This window comes from Oncorhynchus keta, unplaced genomic scaffold (genome assembly GCF_023373465.1).
Source record: "Oncorhynchus keta strain PuntledgeMale-10-30-2019 unplaced genomic scaffold, Oket_V2 Un_contig_4470_pilon_pilon, whole genome shotgun sequence".
Lineage (NCBI taxonomy): Eukaryota > Metazoa > Chordata > Actinopteri > Salmoniformes > Salmonidae > Oncorhynchus > Oncorhynchus keta.
The window spans coordinates 46,625-70,000 of record NW_026287790.1 but is presented as its reverse complement, the minus strand read 5'-3'; the positions used below and the strand labels follow the sequence as shown (position 1 = coordinate 70,000).

At 44.2% G+C, this 23,376-nt stretch overlaps 1 long non-coding RNA gene across 1 annotated transcript; it reads left to right on the top strand.

Moving 5' to 3' along the window:
- Nucleotides 1-12,298: 12,298 nt before the first annotated feature.
- LOC127924709 (uncharacterized) lies at nt 12,299-13,892 on the top strand. The gene is made up of 3 exons (XR_008118678.1): nt 12,299-12,495; nt 13,218-13,364; nt 13,509-13,892. It is a non-coding gene; the product is annotated as an uncharacterized LOC127924709 (long non-coding RNA).
- Nucleotides 13,893-23,376: the final 9,484 nt, after the last annotated feature.

Genomic DNA, 23,376 nt, shown 5'->3' with positions numbered 1-23,376 from the left:
TGCTGCCTTGGCAGGAACTAATGGGGATCCATAATAAACACCAGGAAGAGTAGCTGCTGCCTTGGCAGGAACTAATGGGGATCCATAATAAACACCAGGAAGAGTAGCTGCTGCCTTGGCAGGAACTAATGGGGATCTATAATAAACCCCAGGAACAGTAGCTGCGGCCTTGGCAGGAACTAATGGGGATCCATAATAAACACCAGGAAGAGTAGCTGCTGCCTTGGCAGGAACTAATGGGGACCCATAATAAACACCAGGAAGAGTAGCTGCTGCCTTGGCAGGAACTAATGAGGATCCATAATAAACTCCAGGAAGAGTAGTTGCTGCCTTGGCAGGAACTAATTGGGATCCATAATAAACTCCAGGAAAAGTAGCTGCTGCCTTGGCAGGAACTAATGCGAATCCATAATAAACTCCAGGAAGAGTAGCTGCTGCCTTGGCAGGAACTAATGGGGATCCATAATAAACTCCAGGCAGAGTAGATGCTGCCTTGGCAGGAACTAATGGGGATCCATAATAAACTCCAGGAAGAGTAGCTGCTGCCTTGGCAGGAACTAATGGGGATCCATAATAAACTCCAGGAAGAGTAGCTGCTGCCTTGGCAGGAACTAATGGGGATCCATAATAAACTCCAGGAAGAGTAGCTGCTGCCTTGGCAGGAACTAATGGGGATCCATAATAAACTCCAGGAAGAGTAGCTGCTGCCTTGGCAGGAACTAATGGGGATCCATAATAAACTCCAGGAAGAGTAGCTGCTGCCTTGGCAGGAACTAATGGGGATCCATAATGAACTCCAGGAAGAGTAGCTGCTGCCTTGGCAGGAACTAATGGGGATCCATAATAAACTCCAGGAAGAGTAGCTGCTGCCTTGGCAGGAACTAATGGGGATCCATAATGAACTCCAGGAAGAGTAGCTGCTGCCTTGGCAGGAACTAATGGGGATCCATAATGAACTCCAGGAAGAGTAGCTGCTGCCTTGGCAGGAACCAATGGGGATCCATAATGAACTCCAGGAAGAGTAGCTGCTGCCTTGGCAGGAACTAATGGGGATCCATAATAAACTCCAGGAAGAGTAGCTGCTGCCTTGGCAGGAACCAATGGGGATCCATAATGAACTCCAGGAAGAGAAGTTGCTGCCTTGGCAGGAACCAATGGGGATCCATAATAAACACCAGGAAGAGTAGCTGCTGCCTTGGCAGGAACCAATGGGGATCCATAATAAACTCCAGGAAGAGTAGTTGCTGCCTTGGCAGGAACTAATGGGGATCCATTTTAAACACCAGGAAGAGTAGCTGCTGCCTTGGCAGGAACTAATGGGGATCCATAATAAACTCCAGGAAGAGTAGCTGCTGCCTTGGCAGGAACCAATGGGGATCCATAATGAACTCCAGGAAGAGTAGCTGCTGCCTTGGCAGGAACCAATGGGGATCCATAATGAACTCCAGGAAGAGTAGCTGCTGCCTTGGCAGGAACCAATGGGGATCCATAATAAATACAAATAACATGCGGCCAACAAGTGCTGTATTTATGTAATGTTTCACATTGCATGTCAGATAGTAGTGAAATTGTGTCTAAAACAACGTTGCTAGGTTGTGTATTTGTAACAATATCCAAGTAGACACGATTGTCTGTTGACAGGGTATTGAAAGAATCTGTGGAATTTCTGTGGAATCTCAACGGAATGTTGTGACACTGATATAAAAGAGTAGTGTGTTCCTCCTGTGTTTCTCCTTGTGTCCCCCGGTTTCCAGTATATACTACCTCTGTGGTCTAGCCATTGGTAGGCCTAGTTATTATACAGGTCACTATTGCATAGAAATCACATGGTAAATTGGTAAATTTCATAATAATAATTCATCCACTGAATAAACACCCATTGATCTTTGGACAATAAAGTAAAATGCTCATAGATGTTACAGTCACCTACTTTGGAGCTTAAACGGATAGTTTGAGATTTGATCAATTAAACCCTTTTCTACTTCCCCAAAGTCAGATGAACCCATGGTTACCATTTGTGTGTCTCTGCATCCAGTATGTAGGAAGTTAGAGGTAGTTTTGGGAGCCACAGTTAACTAGCGTTAGCACACTGACTGTAGAAAAACAGCTTAATTTCCAGAATTTCAGACTGTCCCTTTAAGTGACGGACTCAGATTGATCTTGAAAACATGAAGCAATTTTGACTGTGACAAATGTCTGGGACTAATTGGTTTCTTATGAGTGAGTTATCATTTGTTTGTCTCTGTAAATTCACCCACGTGCTTCTGTTTGTCACGTATCAAACAGGAAAGAAGCTCACACATACACACACACACAGACTGACACACACACACTGACACAGATACTGATACACACACACACACACACACACACACACACACACACACACACACACACACACACACACACACACACACACACACACACACACACACTGACACACACACACTGACACACACACTGACACTGACACACTGACACACACACACTGACACACACACACTGACACAGATACTGACACAGATACTGACACAGATACTGACACAGATACTGACACAGATACTGACACCGATACTGACACAGATACTGACACAGATACTGACACCGATACTGACATACACACACACACACACACTGACACACACACACTGACACAGATACTGACACAGATACTGACACAGATACTGACACAGATACTGACACAGATACTGACACCGATACTGACACAGATACTGACACAGATACTGACACCGATACTGACATACACACACACACACACTGACACACACACACTGACACAGATACTGACACAGATACTGACACAGATATTGATACAGATACTGACACAGATACTGGCACAGATACTGACACAGATACTGACACAGATACTGACACAGATACTGACATACACACTGACACAGATACTGACACAGATACTGACATACACACTGACACAGATACTGACACAGATACTGACACAGATACTGACACACACACTGACATACACACTGACACAGATACTGACACAGATACTGACACAGATACTGACACAGATACTGACACAGATACTGATACAGATACTGATACACACTGACACAGATACTGACACAGATACTGACACAGATACTGACATACACACTGACACAGACACTGACACAGATACTGACACAGATACTGACATACACACTGACACAGACACTGACACAGATACTGACATACACACTGACACAGATACTGACACAGATACTGACACAGATACTGACACAGATACTGACATACACACTGACACAGATACTGACACAGATACTGACACAGATACTGGCACAGATACTGACACAGATACTGACACAGATACTGACATACACACTGACACAGATACTGACACAGATACTGACATACACACTGACACAGATACTGATAGACACACTGACACAGATACTGACACAGATACTGACATACACACTGACACAGATACTGACACAGATACTGACACAGATACTGATACAGATACTGACATACACACTGACACAGATACTGACACAGATACTGACATACACACTGACACAGATACTGACATACACACTGACACAGATACTGACACAGATACTGACATACACACTGACACAGATACTGACACAGATACTGACACAGATACTGACATACACACTGACACAGATACTGACACAGATACTGACGCAGATACTGATACAGATACTGACATACACACTGACACAGATACTGACACAGATACTGACATACACACTGACACAGATACTGACACAGATACTGACGCAGATACTGACACAGATACTGACATACACACTGACACAGATACTGACACAGATACTGACGCAGATACTGACACAGATACTGACATACACACTGACACAGATACTGACACAGATACTGACACAGATACTGATACAGATACTGACACAGATACTGATACAGATACTGACATACACACTGACACAGATACTGACACAGATACTGACATACACACTGACACAGATACTGACACAGATACTGACACAGATACTGATACAGATACTGACACAGATACTGACACAGATACTGATACAGATACTGATACAGATACTGACACCGATACTGACACAGATACTGACACAGATACTGACACCGATACTGACACAGATACTGACACCGATACTGACACAGATACTGACACAGATACTGACACCGATACTGACACAGATACTGACACAGATACTGACACCGATACTGACACAGATACTGACACAGATACTGACACAGATACTGACACAGATACTGACACCGATACTGACACAGATACTGACACAGATACTGACACCGATACTGACACAGATACTGACACAGATACTGACACAGATACTGACACAGATACTGACACAGATACTGACACAGATACTGACACCGATACTGACACAGATACTGACACCGATACTGACACAGATACTGACACAGATACTGACACCGATACTGACACAGATACTGACACAGATACTGACACAGATACTGACACAGATACTGACACCGATACTGATACAGATACTGACACAGATACTGACACAGATACTGACACCGATACTGACACAGATACTGACACCGATACTGATACAGATACTGACACAGATACTGACACCGATACTGACACAGATACTGACACAGATACTGACACCGATACTGACACAGATACTGACACCGATACTGATACAGATACTGGCACAGATACTGACACCGATACTGACACAGATACTGATACAGATACTGACACCGATACTGACACAGATACTGACACCGATACTGATACAGATACTGACACAGACACTGACACCGATACTGACACAGATACTGACACCGATACTGACACAGATACTGACACAGATACTGACACAGATACTGACACAGATACTGACACAGATACTGACACCGATACTGACACAGATACTGACACAGATACTGACACCGATACTGACACAGATACTGACACCGATACTGATACAGATACTGACACAGATACTGACACCGATACTGACACAGATACTGATACAGACACTGACACAGATACTGACACCGATACTGACACAGATACTGACACAGATACTGATACAGATACTTACACAGACACTGACACAGATACTGACACCGATACTGACACAGATACTGATACAGACACTGACACAGATACTGACACCGATACTGACACAGATACTGACACAGATACTGATACAGATACTGACACAGACACTGACACAGATACTGACACCGATACTGACACAGATACTGATACAGACACTGACACAGATACTGACACATACACTGATACAGATACTGACACAGATACTGATACAGATACTGACACTGATACTGATACAGACACTGACACAGATACTGACACAGATACTGATACAGACACTGACACAGATACTGACACAGATACTGACACCGATACTGACACAGATACTGATACAGACACTGACACAGATACTGACACAGACACTGACACAGATACTGACACCGATACTGACACAGATACTGACACCGATACTGATACAGATACTGACACAGATACTGACACCGATACTGACACAGATACTGACACAGATACTGACACCGATACTGACACAGATACTGACACAGATACTGACACAGATACTGACACAGATACTGACACCGATACTGACACAGATACTGACACAGATACTGACACAGATACTGACACCGATACTGACACAGATACTGACACAGATACTGACACAGATACTGACACAGATACTGACACCGATACTGACACAGATACTGACACAGATACTGACACAGATACTGACACCGATACTGACACAGATACTGACACCGATACTGACACAGATACTGACACAGATACTGACACCGATACTGACACAGATACTGACACAGATACTGACACCGATACTGACACAGATACTGACACCGATACTGATACAGATACTGACACAGATACTGACACAGATACTGACACCGATACTGACACAGATACTGACACCGATACTGACACAGATACTGACACAGATACTGACACCGATACTGACACAGATACTGACACAGATACTGACACCGATACTGACACAGATACTGACACCGATACTGATACAGATACTGGCACAGATACTGACACCGATACTGACACAGATACTGATACAGACACTGACACAGATACTGACACCGATACTGACACAGATACTGACACAGATACTGATACAGATACTGACACAGACACTGACACCGATACTGACACAGATACTGACACCGATACTGACACAGATACTGACACAGATACTGACACCGATACTGACACAGATACTGACACAGATACTGACACCGATACTGACACAGATACTGATACACACTGACACAGATACTGACACAGATACTGACACCGATACTGATACAGATACTGACACAGATACTGACACCGATACTGACACAGATACTGATACACACTGACACAGATACTGACACCGATACTGACACAGATACTGACACAGATACTGATACAGATACTTACACAGACACTGACACAGATACTGACACCGATACTGACACAGATACTGATACAGACACTGACACAGATACTGACACCGATACTGACACAGATACTGACACAGATACTGATACAGATACTGACACAGACACTGACACAGATACTGACACCGATACTGACACAGATACTGATACAGACACTGACACAGATACTGACACATACACTGATACAGATACTGACACAGATACTGATACAGATACTGACACAGATACTGATACAGACACTGACACAGATACTGACACAGATACTGATACAGACACTGACACAGATACTGACACAGATACTGACACCGATACTGACACAGATACTGATACAGACACTGACACAGATACTGACACAGACACTGACACAGATACTGACACAGATACTGACACAGATACTGACACAGATACTGACACAGATACTGACACAGATACTGATACAGACACTGACACAGATACTGATACAGACACTGACACAGATACTGACACAGATACTGACACAGATACTGATACACACACTGATACAGATACTGATACAGACACTGACACAGATACTGATACAGACACTGACACAGATACTGATACAGACACTGACACAGATACTGACACAGATACTGACACAGATACTGACACAGATACTGACACAGATACTGACACACATACTGACACAGATACTGATACAGATACTGACATACTGACACTGACACAGATACTGACACAAACACTGATACAGATACTGATACAGACACTGACACAGATACTGATACAGACACTGACACAGATACTGATACAGACACTGACACAGATACTGACACAGATACTGACACAGATACTGACACAGACACTGACACAGATACACAGATGACACAGATACTGACACAGATACTGACACAGATACTGACACCGATACTGACACAGATACTGACACAAACACCGTCCTTGAGGATAAAAACATAGAGACAGAAAACCTGCAGGAAAAGAAGGAACAGCACATCAGAAATCAGCTCAATGTAATTGAAGAATCCATAGACTCTAACCACTTCTGGGGAAATTGGAAAACACTAAACAAACAATAACACAAATAATGACCTATCCAAAATGGAGATGTATGGGTAAACCACTTCTCCAATCTTTTTGGCTCTATAATAAAAAACTAACAGCAAAAACATATACATGATCAAATACAAAATCTTAGAATCAACTATTAAAGACTCCCAGAACCCACTGGATTCTCCAATTACCTTGAATGAACTACAGGACAAAATAAAAACCCTCCAACCCAAAAAGGCCTGGGGGTTGATGGTATCCTCAATGAAATGATCAAATATACAGACAACAAATTCCAATTGGCTACACATAAACTCTTTAACATCCTCAGCTCTGGCATCTTCCCCGATATTTACAACTGAGGACTGATCACCCCAATCCACAAAACTGGAGACAAATTTGACCCCAATAACTACCGTGGGATATGCGTCAACAGTAACCTTGGAGAAATCCTCTGCATTTTCATTAACAGCAGACTCGTACATTTCCTCAGTGAAAACATTGTACTGAGCAAATGTCATATTGGCTTTTTACCAAATTATTGTATGACAGACCACGTATTCACCCTGCACACCCTAATTGACAAACAAACAAAACAAAACAAAAGCAAAGTCTTCTCGGACTTTGTTAACTTCAAAAACCCCTTCAACTCAATTTGGCAAGAGGGTCTGCTATACAAATAGTTGGAAAGTGGTGTTGGGGGTAAAACATACGACATTATAAAATCCATGTACACAAACAACAATTGTGCAGTTAAAATAGGTAAAAACACACACACTTTTCTTCCCACAGGGCTGTGGGGTGAGACATGGATGCAGCTTAAGCCCCACCCTCTTCAACATCAACGAATTGGCGCGGGCACTAGAAAAGTCTGCAGCACCCGGCCTCCCCCCACTAGAATCTGATGTCAAATGTCTACTGTTTTCTGATGATCTGGTGCTTCTGTCAACAACCAACGGGGGCCTACAGCAGCACCTAGATCTTCTGCACAGATTCTGCCATTCACACCATAATTTGCAAATAAATTCATTAAAAATCCTACAATGTGATTTTCTGGATTGTTTTTCCTAATTTTGTCTGTCATAGTTGAAGTGTACCTATGATGAAAATTACAGGCCTCTCTCATCTTTTTAAGTGGGAGAACTTGCACAATTGGTGGCTGACTAAATATTTTTTTGCCCCACTGTACATATTTCCCTCAGATTACACAGATCCACAAAAAAATTGAAAACAAACCCAATTTTGATCAACTCCCATATCTACTGGGTGAAATACCACAGTGTGTCATCACAGCAGCAAGATGTGTGACCTGTCACAAGAAAAGGGTAATCAGTGAAGAACAAACACCATTGTAAATACAATCCATATTTATTTTCCCTTGTGTACCCTTAACCATTTGTACATCGTTACAACACTGTGTATATACATAACATGACATTTGTAATGTCTTTATTCTTTTGGAACTTCTGTGAGTGTAATGTTTACTGTTCATTTTTATTGTTTATTCCACTTTTGTACATTATCTACTTCACTTGCTTTTGCAAGTGAGAGAGAGAGAGAGAGAGAGAGAGAGACAGACAGACAGACAGACAGACAGACAGACACAGAGAGACAGAGACAGAGATAAGGTGCAGTGCGCCCCTCCCCCTCTCTCTCTCCCTCTCTCCTTTCCTCCCTCTCTACTTTTCCCTCCCTCCCTCTCTCTCTTTCCCTCCCTCACTCTCTTCCTCTCTCCCTCCCTCTCTCTCTTTCCCTCCCTCATTCTCTCTCTTTCCCTCTCCCTCCTCTCCTCCCCTAGGGGATGGGATGTTCTCAGCAGTTGTAAAGCAGGCTGGCGACTAGCAGACGGTCTGGCTCCTCTGGCTGGCTGGGCATAGACACACAGCCAGACATTCTGTCATGGGCTTCACTTTCACTGGGCTCAGCTAAACAAGCTCCCCCAGCACCATACACACACACACACACACGCCTATACACACAGGCAGGCAGACAGGGAGGCATGAACACACAGACACACACACACAAACGCAAACACACAAACGCCTATACACACAGGCAGGAAGACAGTGAGGCATGAACACACAGAGACACACACACACGCACAAAAACACACACACACATACAAACACTTCCTTCCCTGATGCCTGAACATGATACTGAACACAGGAGCTGTTTACTCTGTCCTACTTGTCCAAACACACATTGATTTACGAGGAGAGAGACACAGATAGGGCCTGACGGATGACAATGTATTTACTGTCAGAGCCTACAGCAGATGTGTGTATTCTGACAGATGCTCATGCTGTGAGACTGCTTGGTGTGTATTACAGTAGCCTCCTTCCCTGCCTCCTTCCCTGCCTCCTATCCTTGTCACCTATCCTTGCCTCCTATCCTTGCCTCCTATCCTTGCCTCCTATCCTTGCCTCCTTCCCTGCCTCCTTCCCTGCCTCCTATCCTTGTCACCTATCCCTGCCTCCTATCCTTGCCTCCTATCCCTGCCTCCTATCCTTGCCTCCTATCCTTGCCTCCAATCCCTGCCTCCTTCCCTGCCTCCTATCCTTGCCTCCTATCCTTGCCTCCTATCCTTGCCTCCAATCCCTGCCTCCTTCCCTGCCTCCTATCCTTGCCTCCTATCCTTGCCTCCTATCCCTGCCTCCTTCCCTGCCTCCTATCCTTGCCTCCTATCCTTGCCTCCTATCCTTGCCTCCTATCCCTGCCTCCTTCCCTGCCTCCTATCCTTGCCTCCTATCCTTGCCTCCTATCCTTGCCTCCTATCCTTGCCTCCTATCCTTGCCTCCTATCCTTGCCTCCTATCCCTGCCTCCTTCCCTGCCTCCTATCCTTGCCTCCTATCTTTGCCTCCTATCCTTGCCTCCTATCTTTGCCTCCTATCCTTGCCTCCTATCCTTGCCTCCTATCCCTGCCTCCTTCCCTGCCTCCTATCCTTGCCTCCTATCCTTGCCTCCTATCCTTGCCTCCTATCCCTGCCTCCTTCCCTGCCTCCTATCCTAGCCTCCTATCCTTGCCTCCTATCCCTGCCTCCTATCCTTGCCTCCTATCTTTGCCTCCTATCCTTGCCTCCTATCTTTGCCTCCTATCCTTGCCTCCTATCCCTGCCTCCTTCCCTGCCTCCTATCCTTGCCTCCTATCTTTGCCTCCTATCCTTGCCTCCTGTCTTTGCCTCCTATCCTTGCCTCCTATCCTTGCCTCCTATCCCTGCCTCCTTCCCTGCCTCCTATCCTTGCCTCCTATCCTTGCCTCCTATCCTTGCCTCCTATCCTTGCCTCCTATCCTTGCCTCCTATCCTTGCCTCCTATCCTGCCTCCTATCCTTGCCTCCTATCCTTGCCTCCTATCCTTGCCTCCTATCCTTGCCTCCTATCCTTGCCTCCTATCCTTGCCTCCTATCCTTGCCTCCAATCCTTGCCTCCTATCCTTGCCTCCTATCCTTGCCTCCAATCCTTGCCTCCTATCCTTGCCTCCTATCCTTGCCTCCTATCCTTGCCTCCTATCCTTGCCTCCAATCCTTGCCTCCTATCCTTGCCTCCAATCCTTGCCTCCTATCCTTGCCTCCAATCCTTGCCTCCTATCCTTGCCTCCAATCCTTGCCTCCTATCCTTGCCTCCTATCCTTGCCTCCTATCCTTGCCTCCTATCCCTGCCTCCTATCCTTGCCTCCTATCCTTGCCTCCAATCCTTGCAATAGACACCTGAGACCAAACACACAAACACACTATGCCATATTGTTTCAATTCCCACAGAGCGATTCGTCTTTTTCTGGAAATAAGTCTTAGAAGATATACAGGTCTGTAATATAGTTAAGATGAATCAATCGATGGATCAATATAGATACAGTGGTGTCATTGATTTCTCTCTCTTTCTTACTCTCTTTCTCTCTCTCTCTCTTTCTCTTCTCACTCTCTTTCTCACTCTCTCTCTCTCTTTCTCACTCTCTTTCTCTTCTCACTCTCTTTCTCTTTCTCACTCTCTCTCTCTCTTTCTCTCTCTCTTCTCTCTCTCTCTCTCTCTCTCTTTCTCCCTCTCTCATCCTCTCTTCCCCTGTCACTGCTTGTAACTCTTCCTTCCCCTCAGCTCTCTCTCTCTCTTCTCTCTCTCTCTCTCTCTCTCTCTCTCTCTCTCTCTCTCTCTCTCTCTCTCCCCCTCTCTCTCATCTCCCCCTCTCTTTCTCCCTCTCTCATCCTGGTCTCTCCCCTGTCACTGCTATAGACAGTGGGGTGGTGTAACAGGAGAATGTGGCATTCCTTCCCTAAACAGCTCCCTCTCCATCTTCAGTTCTCCCTCACTAGGTAGAATTAGGTTAGTACCACTAGTTCAACCCTGTCATTCTCCCATGACCATGATGGGTAGCTGTAGAAGTAGGTACAGGATATCTGGTTCTCAGCTCTTCTACAGACAGTTTACTGTGATAACCACTCACCACCACAGTATTACAATATACTAGAAGTCAATACAGGATATGTCTGTAGGGCTTGTGGTACCGAATGTATATCTGTCTGCCTAGTTTATATCCATGGTTCTATAGACAGAGCTACCGGGTGGTGCAGGACTTTGTTTCATTAGACAGAGCTACCAGGGTGGTGCAGGACTTTGTTTCATCCATGGTTCTATAGACAGAGCTACCGGGTGGTGCAGGTTTGTTTCATCCATGGTTCTATAGACAGAGCTACCGGGTGGTGCAGGACTTTGTTTCATCCATGGTTCTATAGACAGAGCTACCGGGTGGTGCAGGACTTTGTTTCATCCATGGTTCTATAGACAGAGCTACCGGGTGGTGCAGGACTTTGTTTCATCCATGGTTCTATAGACAGAGCTACCGGGTGGTGCAGGACTTTGTTTCATCCATGGTTCTATAGACAGAGCTACCGGGTGGTGCAGGACTTTGTTTCATCCATGGTTCTATAGACAGAGCTATCCATGGTTCTATGACAGTGCAGGACTTTGTTTCATCCATGGTTCTATAGACAGAGCTACCGGGTGGTGCAGGACTTTGTTTCATCCATGGTTCTATAGACAGAGCTACCGGATGCAGGACTTTGTTTCATCCATGGTTCTATAGACAGAGCTTGGTGCAGGACTTTGTTTCATCCATGGTTCTATAGACAGAGCTACCGGGTGGTGCAGGACTTTGTTTCATCCATGGTTCTATAGACAGAGCTACCGGTGGTGCAGGACTTTGTTTCATCCATGGTTCTATAGACAGAGCTACCGGGGTGGTGTTTCATCCATGGTTCTATACAGAGCTTTGTTTGTTTCATCCATGGTTCTATAGACAGAGCTACCGGGTGGTGCAGGACTTTGTTTCATCCATGGTTCTATAGACAGAGCTACCTGGTGGTGCAGGACTTTGTTTCATCCATGGTTCTATAGACAGAGCTACCTGGTGGTGCAGGACTTTGTTTCATCCATGGTTCTATAGACAGAGCTACCTGGTGGTGCAGGTTCTATACTTTGTTTCATCCATGGTTCTATAGACAGAGCTACCGGGTGGTGCAGGACTTTGTTTCATCCATGGTTCTATAGACAGAGCTACCTGGTGGTGCAGGTTCTGTACTTTGTTTCATCCATGGTTCTATAGACAGAGCTACCAGGTGGTGCAGGACTTTGTTTCATCCATGGTTCTATAGACAGAGCTACCGGGTGGTGCAGGACTTTGTTTCATCCATGGTTCTATAGACAGAGCTACCGGGTGGTGCAGGACTTTGTTTCATCCATGGTTCTATAGACAGAGCTACCGGGTGGTGCAGGACTTTGTTTCATCCATGGTTCTATAGACAGAGCTACCGGTGGTGCAGGACTTTGTTTCATCCATGGTTCTATAGACAGAGCTACCGGGTGGTGCAGGACTTTGTTTCATCCATGGTTCTAGACAGAGCTACCAGGTGGTGCAGGACTTTGTTTCATCCATGGTTCTATAGACAGAGCTACCGGGTGGTGCAGGACTTTGTTTCATCCATGGTTCTATAGACAGAGCTACCGGGTGGTGCAGGACTTTGTTTCATCCATGGTTCTATAGACAGAGCTACCGGGTGGTGCAGGACTTTGTTTCATCCATGGTTCTATAGACAGAGCTACCGGGTGGTGCAGGACTTTGTTTCATCCATGGTTCTATAGACAGAGCTACCGGGTGGTGCAGGACTTTGTTTCATCCATGGTTCTATAGACAGAGCTACCGGGTGGTGCAGGACTTTGTTTCATCCATGGTTCTGTAGACAGAGCTACCGGGTGGTGCAGGACTTTGTTTCATCCATGGTTCTATAGACAGAGCTACCATCCATGGGTGGTGCAGGACTTTGTTTCATCCATGGTTCTATAGACAGAGCTACCGGTTCTATAGTGGTGCAGGACTTTGTTTCATCCATGGTTCTCCATAGACAGAGCTACCGGGTGGTGCAGGACTTTGTTTCATCCATGGTTCTATAGACAGAGCTACCAGGTGGTGCAGGACTTTGATTCAGCCCAACACTACCACTCCTTTGAATTAGTTGAAGGTTAATCTAGCAGGTTCAGGACACCCATAACCCCTAATACAATATGGATTTACAATTGAAAATGTCAGAAAAGGACCACTGTAGTCCAGACCAAGATATGGAACCTAGGCCGGGATTCACTCCGATCCACGTTAGATCTGCGTTACAGCGCTAAACAAGTAAAGGTCATTTCCGATTGAGCCGACTGTACAGAGCGCTGCGCCGTGAGCTGGTCATGGGTGCACCTCAGCCACGCTCAAGGTCCTAAACGACATCATAACCGCCATCTATAAGAGACATTACTATGCAGCCGTATTCATCGACCTGGCAAAGGATTTCGACTCTGTCAATCACCACATTCTTATTGGCAGACTCGACAGCCTTGGTTTCTCAAATGACTGCCTCACCTGGTTCACCAATTACTTATGTGATTGAGTTCAGTGTGACAAATCGGAAGGCCTGTTGTCCGGACCTCTGGCAGTCTCTATGGGGGTGCCACAGGGTTCAGTACTCGGGCCGACTCTCTTCTCTGTATACATCAATGATGTTGTTCTTGCTGCTGGTGATTCTCTGATCCACCTCTATGCAGACGACACCATTCTGTATACTTCTGGCCCTTCTTTGGACACTGTGTTAACGAACCTCAAGACGAACTTCAATGCCCTACAACTCTCCTTCCGGGGCCCCCAACTGCCCTTATATGCAAGTAAAACTAAATGCATGCTTTTCACCCGATCACTGCCCGCACCTGCCTGCCCGTCCAGCATCACTACTCTGGACGGTTCTGACTTAGAATACGTGGACAACTACAAATACCTAGGTGTCTGGTTAGACTGTAAACTCTCCTTCCAGACTCACATTAAACATCTCCAAACCAAAATGAAATCTACAATCGGCTTCCTATATCGCAAACAAAGCCTCCTTCACTCATGCTGCCAATCATACCCTCGTAAAATTTACCATCCTACCGATCCTCGACTTCGGTGATGTCATCTATAAAATAGCATCCAACACTCTACTCAACAAATTGGATGCAGTCTATCACAGCGGCATTCATTTTATCACCAAAGCCCCATATATCACCCACCACTGCGACCTGTACGCTCTCGTTGGTTGGCCCTCTCGTCATACTCGTCGCCAAACCCACTGGCTACAGGTCATCTACAAGTCTCTGCTAGGTAAAGCCCTGCCTTATCTCAGCTCACTGGTCACCATAGCATCACCCACTCGTAGCACGCGCTCCAGCAGGTATATCTCACTGGTCACCCCCAAAGCCAATTCGCCTTTCCTTCCAGTTCTCTGCTGCCAATGACTGGAACGAACTGCAAAAATCACTGAAGCTGGAGACTCATATCTCCCTCACCAACTTTAAGCACCAGCTGTCAGAGCAGCTCACAGATCACTGCACCTGTACATAGCCCATCTGTAAACAGCCCATCCAACTACCTCATCCCCATACTGTATTTATTTATCTTGCTCCTTTGCACCCCAGTATCTCTACTTGCACATTAATCTTCTGCACATCTACCATTCCAGTGTTTAATTGCCATATTGTAATTACTTCGCCAACATGGCCTATTTATTGCCTTAACTCCCTTATCTTACCTCATTTGCACTCACTGTATGTAGACTTTCTGTTTTATTTTGTTTTACTGTATTATTGACTGTATGTTTTGTTTATTCCATGTGTAACTCTGTGTTGTTGTATGTGTCGAACTGCTATGCTTTATCTTGGCCAGGTCGCAGTTGCAAATGACAACTTGTTCTCAACTAGCCTACCTGGTTAAATAAAGGTGAAATCATTTATTTATTTATTATTAATTTAATCCAGGTCCTGTTTTCAGGGCAACTATCACTCCCTGCTGCCATCTTGTGGTTGAAGCAATGAACTACATTATTGCCTCGATTTGTCTCATGGCGCATTTGCTCCGATTTCCTTCTCTGCCGTGCATTTTCTATCTACAATAGACTGCGTATTTTCCATTTGCAATAAACGATGGAGAGAAATGACGCATGGTAGAGAGTGATGCTGCATGACCAAGTATAACACATGGATACAGAGACGTAAGTATCCTATGGCTAGCCTGATAAATCCAGGCTATGAGTGACAGGCCTTCCATACTTCTTACTGGGCGTTGTCGGGCACACATGTATCCAAACAGTGATTTTAGGCGTTGTCAGGCACACATGTAACTACTCAGTGATCCCGTGGCTGGCTTTGATGGAGAGTACCCCACTGAGATTATTTCAGAGCCCTAAGGACATGATGACATGGGGGTGCCACACACACACGCGTGCGGCCCGGGGCAGGAAGGGGGAGATAAATGAGACGAAGTGGCTTAGCCAAACAGAACAGCCTCGGGGTAGATCTTCAACTCCAGGCTAACATTAGCATGTTTATAGAGGTTGAATGTGTTTGTTTACATTCCACTGCCCCTGGAATCACCTTTTGATGAAACCTATTAAGAACAAAGGACCTTGGAAGAAGTCAATGCTCTGTGATGAAGTCGAGCATATGAATGCTAACGTTGTGCTCACATCGTTGTGTACCAAACAACCCTGGCTTTACAACCCATAGATGATCTGAAGACATTGTTAGTCATTTCATGTTGTTGTTGGGGACACCTCAGTGTCAGAAAGCCTGTGTTTCTAACATTTGTTTGACAACGACCCAACACAACAAGGACCAAACACCGGTTTACCAAAATTATTTTCTAAATGACATCTGCATTTGCTCAACTCTGGCAATATAATAAGGTCTCATATCTAAGAACAAAATTCTATGTTGCAGAAAAACAAGATATTCCATTATATGACAATATGTGTGTAGGCTTGTCGAATTTACTGAGAATACAAACAATAACAATGTTCTCTGTCATTTTTCACAACCGCTGAAATTACAACGGGTAGCCCAGGGACGTTATTAGCATAGTGTAGAGGGTGTGTGAATAGGAGAAATTATACAAAGCACAGAGAGAATCAATGGGATGTGGCCAGATGTTGTGTCATCTATGCATGTAATATCTCAGAGGGACCAACGGCTTTAGATCATAGAAATACAGATGTTGTGTCATCTATGGATGTAATATCTCAGAGGGACCAAAGGCTTTAGATCATAGAAATACAGATGTTGTGTCATCTATGCATGAGGTGTCATCTATGGATGTAATATCTCAGAGGGACCAACGGCTTTAGATCATAGAAATACAGATGTTGTGTCATCTATGGATGTAATATCTCAGAGGGACCAAAGGCTTTAGATCATAGAAATACAGATGTTGTGTCATCTATGGATGTAATATCTCAGAGGGACCAAAGGCTTTAGATCATAGAAATACAGATGTTGTGTCATCTATGGATGTAATATCTCAGAGGGACCAAAGGCTTTAGATCATAGAAATACAGATGTGGGATTATTATTATTATTTTACATGATATGACGTTCAATTATGTTTATGGTGCAGAGAGGGACTTTTACAGAAGGTGAGGAGCCTGGAACTGCTACTCAAACTGTCTTGTTTTCGTGTTGGCTGAATGTACCTTGGCCTAGTTAGAGTCTAAAGACCATTAATGTAGAACCAAAAAGTGCTAATGGTTCAAAATGGTAAATATTTCCTTACTGCAGCGTTTCCCTGATCCGGGGACCCGAGAGGTGCAGCATTTTGTTTTTGCCTTTGCACTTAGTTCTAATACAGCGGTAATGTCTGTTTTTAGACAAATACATACATTTTAACAATTGCAGCAATGAATGAATGACTTGTGCTGGGGACTTTAAGGAAGCTAAACAATAGTTTTAAACCTGTAAACAAACTGTCTTATCTATAACCTACTGAGACTACATGACAGAGGAAAATGTATTTTTAAACAGCAACCTTTCAAGAACGCATGTTGAGAGCTGCAGTATCCAACTTTAGCCACTGGGAGGCGCTAGAGGACCTCTTTTTGACACCACTGCAACTCCAGAGGACATAAACACAAAGCAAACTGAACGAGAAAAGGCATGTGTTGTTAAAAAATAAAATGTCTCTCCCACTTAACTGTTTGATTATTGATGATATCAGCTATCACAAAATTGAGGAATTGGAAAATACAGTTTTGATCAATACAGATTGGAGCAATTCATTTCTAACATATTATAATCATATATTTACACCAGATTATAACCTAGGCCTATTCATTATAAAACGATGTCTCTTCCTCGTGTGTTCTGACTGAGAAAACTATGTTTATTAAAAAAATGATGAGGAATATCTAATGGTGTTTTTACACAGTATAAATTGCTTATTTAAACTAGGAGATTGAAAAATCATTGGACTATACAAAAATAAGTACAACTTAACAGTGATACATTCAACTCTGGCTTCCTGGTTTTATTTGAGTGACAGTGAAATGCAACATGAAAACCATAAACAGCAGCCATATAGGATAAGTCTCTGTGTTGGAGGCGTGGCCCCATTAAAATACCAAACATATGACTGCTGCAGTTGTTGCGCAACAGAACAACACTTTTTTTTTCTGTCAATCATTTATCTAGGCAGGTCAGTTAAGAACACATTCGTATTTTCAATGACAGCCTACCAGGGAACAGTGGGTTAACTGCCTTGCTCAGGGGCAAAACAACACATTTTTATCTTGTCAACTCCGGGATTTGATCCAGCTACCCAATGCTCTAAACACAAGGCTACCTGCCACCCCAAATAGATAAAAGGTGACAACATCTCTTTCCTGACCACTATCAGTAACAGTGCTCTATCCTACTCTATCCTAAACAACAGGAAATGATCCCGCCACTCTGTCCTCGCCCGTATTGACCGACAGTCATGTTGGACATGAGTCATGTTATAGTTGGGAGTGCGTGGTCAGCAGGACCATATATGGGGCTCTGTAGGACTCTGTAGGACTCTGTAGGACTCTGTAGATCTCTGTAAGGCTCTGTAGGACTCTGTAGATCTCTGTAGGACTCTGTAGGGATATGTAGGACTCTGTAGTGATATGTAGGGCTCTGTAGGACTCTGTAGATCTCTGTAGGACTCTGTAGGGATATGTAGGGCTCTGTAGGACTCTGTAGATCTCTGTAGGGATATGTAGAGCTCTGTAGGACTCTGTAGGGATATGTAAGGTTCTGTAGGGCTCTGTGGGGATATGTAGGGCTCTGTAGGACTCTGTAGATCTCTGTAGGGATATGTAGAGCTCTGTAGGACTCTGTAGATCTCTGTAAGGTTCTGTGGGGCTCTGTGGGGATATGTAGGGCTCTGTAGGATCTGTAGGGCTCTGTAGGGCTCTGTAGATCTCTGTAGGTCTCTGTAGGGCTCTGTAGGACTCTGTAGATCTCTGTAAGGCTTTGTAGGGCTCTGTGGGACTCTGTAGATCTCTGTAAGGCTCTGTAGGGCTCTGTAAGGCTCTGTAGATCTCTGTAGATCTCTGTAAGGCTCTGTAGGGCTCTGTAGATCTCTGTAAGGCTTTGTAGGGCTCTGTGGGACTCTGTAGATCTCTGTAAGGCTCTGTAGGGCTCTGTAGGATCTCTGTAGAGGCTCTGTAGGGCTCTGTAGATCTCTGTAAGGCTTTGTAGGGCTCTGTAGATCTCTGTAAGGCTCTGTAGGGCTCTGTGGGACTCTGTAGATCTCTGTAAGGCTTTGTAGGGCTCTGTAGGACTCTGTAGATCTCTGTAAGGCTCTGTAGGGCTCTGTAGATCTCTGTAAGGCTCTGTAGGGCTCTTCTGTAGGGCTCTGTGGGACTCTGTAGATCTCTGTAAGGCTTCTGTGTGGGCTCTGTGGGACTCTGTAGATCTCTGTAAGGCTCTGTGGGACTCTGTAGATCTCTGTAGGGCTCTGTAGGACTCTGTAGATCTCTGTAAGGCTTTGTAGGGCTCTGTGGGACTCTGTAGATCTCTGTAAGGCTCTGTGGGGCTCTGTAGGGATCTGTAGGCTCTGTAGGACTCTGTAGATCTCTGTAAGGCTCTGTAGGACTCTGTAGATCTCTGTAAGGCTCTGTAGACTCTGTAGGCTTCTGTAAGGCTCTGTGGGACTCTGTAGATCTCTGTAAGGCTCTGTGGGACTCTGTAGATCTCTGTAAGGCTCTGTAGGGCTCTGTAGATCTCTGTAAGGCTCTGTGGGACTCTGTAGATCTCTGTAAGGCTCTTTCTGTAGGGGCTCTGTGGGACTCTGTAGATCTCTGTAAGGCTTCTGTAGGACTCTGTAGATCTCTGTAAGGCTCTGTAGGGCTCTGTAGATCTCTGTAAGGCTCTGTGGGACTCTGTAGATCTCTGTAAGGCTCTGTAGGGCTCTGTAGATCTCTGTAAGGCTCTGTAGGGCTCTGTAGATCTCTGTAAAGCTCTGTGGGGCTCTGTAGGGCTCTGTGGGCTCTGTAGATCTCTGTAGGATATGTGGCTCTGTAGGACTCTGTAGATCTCTGTAAGGCTTTGTGGGACTCTGTAGATCTCTGTGCTATGTGGGACTCTGTAGACTACAGGGCTCTGTAAGGCTCTGTCAGGGACTCTGTAGATCTCTGTAAGGCTTTGTAGGGCTCTGTCAGCAGACTCTGTAGATCTCTGTAAGGTTCTGTAGGGCTCTGTAGGGCTCTGGGACTCTAGGACTACAGGGCTCTGTAGGCTCTGTAGATCTCTATAAGGCTTGTGGGGCTCTGTAGGGCTCTGTGGGACTCTGTAGGACTACAGGGCTCTGTAGGGCTCTGTAGATCTCTATAAGGCTTTGTAGGGCTCTGTATGGCTATGTGGGACTCTGTAGGGCTCTGTAAGACTCTGTCACTCTGTAGGACCTCTGTGGGACTCTGTAGAAGCTTTTCTGCAAGTTTCTGTAGGGTCTGTGTGGCTCTGTAGGCTGCTGTGGGCTCTGTGGGACGTCCATGCTGTGCGTGCGTGTGTGTGTGTGCGTGTGTGCGTGCGTGCGTGTGTTGTGCGTGCGTGTGGTGCGTGCGTGCGTGCGTGTGCCCTGTGTGTGTGTGCGTGCGTGCGTGTAAGTGCGTGCGTGTGTTTGTTAGTCAAGAAGTATAAATGTGAATTGCGTTGCGTGTGTGTGTGGATCAACTTGTCTGTCTGACTCAGGTGAACTTCACCAGACCCACAACAGATACAGTACTCCCAGAATGGTCCTGTCAGCAGACTGAGATGAGCTCTGAGGGGACAGATGAGACATCCTGGTCTAAAACAACACTGTGTTGCTGTGTGTGTATTACAGTACATAGTATGTGGATGTTGTGTACAGTCTAACAACTAAAAGGTTAGGACACTGTTTACCTGGCAAGATGATGATTGAACTAGGTAACTGATCGTTGATGATTGATTATTTTACCTACGTATAATAACCTTAATGTTCCCATTCTTACTGCATACTTTCTTATATTAATAGGTCAATATCACATGATATAGGACCAACCACCAAACCAATAGAAGCAATACATTTTCTGGAAGTTTCAAACACTTTTCGTTCTGCAAACTGCTCAAGGCTTTAACAGGCCCATTAGAGTACATTTACCCCCAACAATTTTATATGGTTATTCATAGCCCTACACCCAAATTGCGCAACACTGTAAGTTTACAAAGATTTGTTAGTCAAGAAGTATAAATGAAGAATTGCTTCCTGTACTGGAATGGATCAAGTGGTGTAAACGATGAGTCAGTCACACCATCCTCATTATGCAGAGGTAAAGTGCCTCCTTACTGAAATAAACAGAGAGAGAGGAGGGAGTAACGACCCTGAGGCCCAGGAGAAAGAAGTGGGTGTTACACCATGTGCTGCCTCAACACGTGGAGCATGTCAGAATCTATGTCGAGAGATGGATGGCTTTTGAGAGGGAGAAAAAATCATGTCATAGTTAAAACTGTTCAATGAATTTGTGAAGACACTGCTTAACAGCTCTCAACTATTTCGCCCTGAGCCCCAAAATGTTCACAGAAACGGACTGGAAACACAAAATCTGTTGTCTCATTAAAACTGTTCAGAAACTTCATGAACACTGAGATAACATCTCTAAAAACATTTCACACATTAAAACACACATGAAACTTCCTGAACACTGAGATAACACACAAAATCTATTTCACCCTACATACAAACACAGTTCACACAAACCTTCCTGAACACTGAGATAACATGCTCTAAAATCTATTTCACCCACATTAAAACTGTTCACTCAACAACACTGAGATCCTCAAAATGATCAAATGTTGGCAGATAACCTAATAAAACTGATCACTGATGTTAACATCTAAAATTATTTCACCCTACATTAAAACTGTTCACTATGAACCTTCCTGAACACTGAGATAACATCTCTAAAATCTATTTCACCCTACATTAAAACTGTTCACTATGAACCTTCCTGAACACTGAGATAACATCTCTAAAATCTATTTCACCCTACATTAAAACTGTTCACTATGAAACTTCCTGAACACTGAGATAACATCTCTAAAATCTATTTCACCCTACATTAAAACTGTTCACTATGAACCTTCCTGAACACTGAGATAACATCTCTAAAATCTATTTCACCCTACATTAAAACTGTTCACTATGAAACTTCCTGAACACTGAGATAACATCTCTAAAATCTATTTCACCCTACATTAAAACTGTTCACTATGAACCTTCCTGAACACTGAGATAACATCTCTAAAATCTATTTCACCCTACATTAAAACTGTTCACTATGAACCTTCCTGAACACTGAGATAACATCTCTAAAATCTATTTCACATCTATAAAATCTATTTCCCTATGAAACATTAAAACTGTTCACTATGAAACTTCCTGAACACTGAGATAACATCTCTAAAATCTATTTCACCCTACATTAAAACTGTTCACTATGAACCTTCCTGAACACTGAGATAACATCTCTAAAATCTATTTCACCCTACATTAAAACTGTTCACTATGAAACCTTCCTGAACACTGAGATAACATCTCTAAAATCTATTTCACCCTACATTAAAACTGTTCACTATGAAACTTCCTGAACACTGAGATAACATCTTAAAACTGTTATTTCACCCTTAAAACTGTTCATTATCTCTTTTTAAAATCTAAAATTTATTTCACCCTACATTAAAACTGTTCACTATGAACCTTCCTGAACACTGAGATAACATCTCTAAAATCTATTTCACCCTACATTAAAACTGTTCACTATGAACCTTCCTGAACACTGAGATAACATCTCTAAAATCTATTTCACCCTACATTGTTTAGTTACATGACGACAAAAGCGCTCTGGTTGTTGGAAACCGGTTTTGGGCCTTTAGGGCCTTTGATTCTGCTGA